Source organism: Pan troglodytes, chromosome 4, assembly GCF_028858775.2.
Source record: "Pan troglodytes isolate AG18354 chromosome 4, NHGRI_mPanTro3-v2.0_pri, whole genome shotgun sequence".
Classification (NCBI taxonomy): domain Eukaryota; kingdom Metazoa; phylum Chordata; class Mammalia; order Primates; family Hominidae; genus Pan; species Pan troglodytes.
In genome coordinates, this window is record NC_072402.2 from 72,506,268 (window position 1) to 72,513,218 (window position 6,951).

Consider the following 6,951-nt stretch of genomic DNA (forward strand, 5'->3'; position numbering starts at 1 on the left):
AAAAAGAGGCACTACCAAAAAAAATTGCAAAAAACTTTTGATAAGAAAAGTAAAAATGTTTTGGCATTGAATGATCACAAACTTGGGACTTGTAGTGCTAGGAAAAAATGATCAACTCTAACATAAACTAGAAAGAAAAAGGCACAAAAGAGCTTTTATAAGAAGCTGCACTCTGAAGAACACATAGCATACTGGCAAAAGGGTACAATATCTCGCCAAAATTCCAGTATGTGTGTGTCTTTTATAGCACTCTTGGTACATTAGCTTCCAAGATCTATTCCTTGAGCTCTAAGGATAGAAAACTGAAAAATGGCAACTCTTCAGTGAAGATCGAGAATCATTTGGAAAACGTACTTGATTTCATGTTAGTAATATTATTGCCAATAAGATGCTTCTCAACTTTATTTGTTAGAGGACAATCATGAGTCAGTACCCACTTTTTTCAGCTTATAAATAACAGATTGAAGTAATAAGGCACCCAAAGATGATGGAATTAATACAGAAACTTGTTTCATTGGTAAGGACCAGGGGTTCCTGGTCAACAATTTCATCTGGAGAATCCAAAGTGATGAACCAGTTCATGTTCCTGATACAGAGCTGTTTTAACTAAGGAGATAAACCCAACTGGGAGTAAACTCCCTTCTTTCCTGGCTACTGTTTCCAATAAGTATTTTAATTTCGGATTTCTGTGCACATTTGGGTTGGTCATCAATACCTTGCAGAATTTCTGAGCCTACAATTTCAGAAAGTCATCTTGTGGGAAATAACCATCACAGGAGACAAAATGAAAAGATCAGCTTCTGCGTGCCCCTACTATTGCCTTGAATAGTGAGGGCAACAATAACTTTCTGCTCAAATATGTCTCATCATATGTAAGTGTGTCCATGGGTGTGATGTGTGTGTATGTACATGTGCATCAATGGTTTTTGAAGCTTTTCCAGATATTTAAATCCCCTGCTCTCTCCTTGTCTTGTGCTTGGTTACTCATTAAAAATTCCCTAGGAGAAACACCTCCCAGTAGGGGCTGACAGACACCTTAAACAGGCGGGTGCCCTTCTGGGATGAAGCTTCCAGAGGCAGGATCAGGAAGCAATATTTTCTGTTCTGTAGCCTCTGCTGGAGATACCCAGGCAAACAGGGTCTGGAGTGGACCTCCAGCAAACTGCAACAGACCTGCAGCTGAGGGATCTGACTGTTAGAAGGAAAACTAATAAACAGAAAGAAATAGCATCAACATCAACAAACAGGACATCCACACTAAAACCCCATCTGCAGGTTACCAACATCAAAGACCAAAGCTAGATAAAACCACAAAGATGGGTAGAAAACGAGCAGAAAACCTGAAAATTCCAAAAACCAAAGCGCCTCTTCTCCTCCAAACGATTGCAGCTCCTCCCCAGCAAGGGAACAAAACTGGACGGAGAATGAGTTTTACAAGTTGACAGAAGTAGGATTCAGAAGGTCAGTAAAAACAAACTTCTCTGAGCTAATGGAGCGTGTTCTAACCCACTGCAAGGAACCTAAAATCCTTGATAAAAGGTTAGATGAATGGCTAAAGAGAATAAACAGTGTAGAAAAGACCTTAAATGTCCTGATGGAGCTGAAAACCAAAGCACAAGAACTTCTTGACACATGCACAAGCTTCAGTAGCCAATTCAATCAAGTGGAAGAAAGGGTATCACTGACTGAAGATCAAATTAATGAAAAAAAGCGAGAAGACAAGATTAGAGAAAAAAGAGTGAAAAGAAATGAACAAAGACTCCAAGAAATATGGGACTATGTGAAAAGACCAAATCTACGTTTGATTGGTGTACCCGAAAGTGATGGGGAGAATGGAACCAAGTTAGAAAACACTCTTCAGAATATTATCCAGGAGTACTTCTCCAACCTAGCAAGGCAGGCCAACATTCAAATTCAGAAACTAAAGAGACCAACACAAAGATACTCCTTGAGAAGAACAACCCCAAGACATATAATTGTCAGATTTACCAAGGTTCAAATGAAGGAAAAAATATTAAGGGCAGCCAGAGAAAAAGGTCGGGTTACCCACAAAGGGAAGCCCATCAGACCAACAGTGGATCTCCTGGTAGAAACCCTACAAGTCAGAAGAGAGTGGGGGCCTATATTCAACATTCTTAAAGAAAAGAATTTTCAACCCAGAATCTCACATCGAGCCAAACTAAGCTTTATAAGTGTAGGAGAAATAAAATACTTTACAGAGAAGCAAATGCTGAGAGATTTTCTCACCACCAGGCCTGCTGTAAAAGAGCTCCTGAAGGAAGCACTAAACATGGAAAGGAACAACCAGTACCAGCCACTGCAAAAACATGCCAAATGGTAAAGACCATCGATGCTATGAATAAACTGCACCAATTAATGGGCAGAATAACCAGATAACATCATAATGATAGGATCATATTCACACATAACAATATTAACCTTAAATGTAAATGGGCTAAATGCCCCAATTAAAAGTCACAGACTGGCAAATTGGATAAAGAGTCAAGACCCATCAGTGTGCTGTATTCAGGAGACACATCTCATGTGCAGAGATGCACATAGGCTCAAAATAAAGGCATGGAGTAAGATCTACCAAGCAAATGGAAAGAAAAAAAAAGCAGGAGTTGCAGTCCTAGTCTCTGATAAAACAGAATTTAAGTCAACAAAGATCAAAAGAGACAAAGAAGGCCATAATGGTAAAGGGATTAATTCAACAAGAAGAGCTAACTATCCTAAATATATATGCACACAATACAGGAGCACCCAGATTCATAAAGCAAGTCCTTAGAGACCTATGAGGAGACTTAGACTCCCACACAATAATAGTGGGAGACTTTACCTGCCCACTGTCAATATCAGACAGATCAATGAGACAGAAAGTTAACAAGGATATCCAGGACTTGAACTCAGCTGTGGACCAAGCAAACCTAATAGACATCTACGGAACTCTCCACCCCAAATCAATAGAATATACTTTCTTTTCAGAACCACATCGCACTTATTCTAAAATTGACCACAAAATTGGTAGTAAAACACTCCTCAACAAATGTGAAATAAAAGAAATCACAACAAACTGTCTCTCAGACCACAGTGTAATGAAATTAGAACTCAGGAATAAGAAACTCAATCAAAACCACACATCTACATGGAAACTGAACAACCTGCTCCTGAATAACTACTGGGTAAATGACAAAATGAAGGAAGAAATAAAGGTGTTTTTTGAAAATAATGAGAACAAAGACACAATACACCAGAATCTCTGGGACACATTTAACACAGTGTGCAGAGGGAAATTTATAGCACTAAATGCCCACAAGAGAGAGCAGGAAAGATCTAAAATCGACACCCTAACATCACAATTAAAAGAACTTGAGAAGCAAGAGCAAACACATTCAAAAGCAAGCAGAAGGCAAGAAATAACTAAAATCAGAGCAGAACTGAAGGACATAGACACACACAAAACCCTTCAAAAACATCAATGAATCCAAGAGCTGGTTTTTTGAAAAGATCAACAAATAGATAGACCACTAGTAAGACTAATAAAGAAGAAAAGACAGAAAAATCAAATAGACACAATAAAAAATGATAAAGAGGGTATCATCACCGATCCCACAGAAATACAAGCTATCAGAGAATACTATAAACAACTCTATGCAAATAAACTAGAAAATCTAGAAGAAATGGATAAATTCCTGGGCACATACACCCTCCCAAGACTAAACCAGGAGAAGTTGAATCTCTGAATAGACCAACAACAGGCTTTAAAATTAAGGAATAATTAATAGCCTACCAACCAAAAAAAGTCCAGGACCAGATAGATTCAAAGCTGAATTCTACCAGAGGTACAAAGGGGAGACGGCATCATTCCTTCTGAAACTATTTCAATCAATAGAAAAAGAGGGAATTCTCCCTAACTCATTTTATGAGGCTAGCATCATCCTGATAACCAAAGCCTGGGAGAAACACAACAAAAACAGAGAATTTTAGGCCAATATCCCTGATGAACATCGATGCGAAAATCCTCAATAAAACGCGGGCAAACCAAATCCAGCAGCACATGAAAAAGCTTATCCACCACAATCAAGTTGGCTTCATCCCTGGGATGCAAGGCTGGTTCAACATATACAAATCAATAAACGTAATCCATCACATAAACAGAAACAATGACAAAAACCACATGATTGTCTCAAAAGATGCAGAAAAGACCTTCGACAAAATTCAACAGTCCTTCATGCTAAAAACTCTCAATAAACTAGGTATTGAAGAAATGTATCTCAAAATAATAAGAGCTATTTATGACAAACCCACAACCAATATCATACTGAAAGGGCAAACCTGGAAGCATTCCCTTTGAAAACTGGCACAAGACAAGGATGCCCTCTCTCACCACTCCTATTCAACATAGTGTTGAAAGTTCTGGCTAGCACAATCAGGGAAGAGAAAGAAATAAAGGGTATTCAGTTAGGAAAGGAGGAATTCAAATTATCTCTGTTTGCAGAGACATGATTGTATATTTAGAAAACTCCATCATCTCAGCCCCAAATCTCCTTAAGTTGATAAGCAACTTCAGCAAAGTCTCAGGATACAAAATCAATGTGCAAAAATCACAAGCATTCCTATACACCAATAACTGACAGAGAGCCAAATCATGAGTGAACTCCCATTCACAATTATTAAAGAGAATAAAATACCTAGGAATCCAGCTACAAGGGATGTGAAGGACAGGTTCAAGGAGAACTACAAACCACTGCTCAATGAAATAAAAGAGGACAAAAACAAATGGAAGAACATTCCATGCTCATGGATAGGAAGAATCAATATTGTGAAAATGGCCATACTTCCCAAAGTAATTTACAGATTCAATGCTATCCCTATCAAGCTACCACTGACTTTCTTCACAGAATTGGAAAAAACTACTTTAAAGTTCATATGGAAGCAAAAAAGAGCTGGCATAGCCAAGACAATCTGAAGCAAAAAGAACAAAGCTGGGGACATCATGCTACCTGACTTCAAACTATACTACAAGGCTACAGTAACCAAAACAGCATGGTACTGGTACCAAAACAGATATATAGACCAATGGAACAGAACATAAGCCTCAGAAATTACACCACACATCTACAGCCATCTGATCTTGGAAAAATCTGACAAAAGCAAGCAATGGGGAAATGATTCCCTATTTAATAAATGCTGCTGGGAAAACTGACTAGCCATATGTAGAAAGCTGAAACTGGATCCCTTCCTTACACCTTATACAAAAATTAACTGAAGATGTATTAAAGACTTAAATGTAAGACCATAAAAACCCTAGAAGGAACCAAGGCCATATATCCAGGACATAGGCATGGGTGAAGACTTCATGACTAAAACACTAAAAGCAATGGCAACAAAAGCCAAAATAGACACATGGGATCTAATTAAACTAAAGAGCTTATGCACAGCAAGAAAACAAACAAACAAACAAACAAAAAACTATTATCAGAGTGAACAGGCAACCTACAGAATGGGAGAAAATTTTTGCAATCTACCTATCTGACAAAGGGTAATATCAAGAATCTACAAAGAACTTAAACAAATTTACAAGAAGCAAACAATCCCATCAAAAAGTGGACGAAGGATATGAACAGACACTTCTCAAAATAAGACATTTATGCAGCCAACAGACATGTGCAAAAATGCTCATCATCACTGGTCATCAGAGAAATGCAAATCCAAACTACGATGAGATACCATCTCACACCAGTAAGAATGACGATTATTAAAAAGCCAGGAAACAACAGATGCTGGAGAGGATGTGGAGAAATAGGAATGCTTTTATACTGTTGGTGGGACTGTAAACTAGTTCAACCATTGTGGAAGATGGTGTGGCAATTCCTCAAGGATCTAAAACTAGAAATACCATTTGACCCAGTGATCCCATTACTGGGTATATACCCAAAGAATTATAAATCATGCTACTATAAAGACACATGCACACGTATGTTTATTGCAGCACTATTCACAATAGTAAAGACTTGAAACCAACCCAAATGTGCATCAGTGATAGACTGGATTAAGAAAATGTGGCACATATACATTATGGAATACTATGCAGCCATAAAAAGGATGAGTTCATGTCCTTTGCAGGGGCATGGATGAAGCTGGAAACCATCATTCTAAGCAAACTATCACAAGGGCAGAAAACCAAACACCACATGTTCTCACTCATAGGTGGGAGTTGAACAATGAGAACACATGAACACAGGGTGGGGAACATCACACACTGGGGCCTGTTGTGGTGTCCGGGGCTGGGGGAGGGATAACATTAGGAGAAATGCCCAATGTAAATGATGAGTTAATGGGTGCAGCAAACCAACTTGGCACATGTATACCTATGTAACAAACCTGTATGTAGTGTACATGTACCCTAGAACTTAAAATATAATAATAATTTAAAAATTCCCTAGAAGATGATGAGGTTTCACGTGCATTTTTTTAATGAACCCATGTCTAAGGTACATGGACCTCTCTGCTAGGTCTCTGAAAGAGTATCACTACTAGAGGGAAGCTATTAACAGTGACTCCACTGAACACAAATAGTTTTTTCATGAAACAGGAGATGGAAGCAACTTGATCAATGTCACCTTGAATTGCATTAGGAAGGCAAAACTGAAGCTCCGTTGACTCTGTTTGTGTCATTTGGTGTAATTATCTCTAAGACCCTTTTCAGGGTATTGCAATATGAGCCTATTAATCCTTCCTGGAAATGTTCAGAATCAGATAACTGGGAAAATGGACAATAACTATTTCTATTTCTCTATTATATTTAGTTCAAAGAAGACCAAGCACAGAGTCAGTTTTATTTTCCCAGGAATAATATACAAAACAACTCTAGTAGTACATGAAAATACATACAGTCAACTACACACAGAACTTTGGTTTTCTTATCAATACATTCTGTGCATGCTTTGC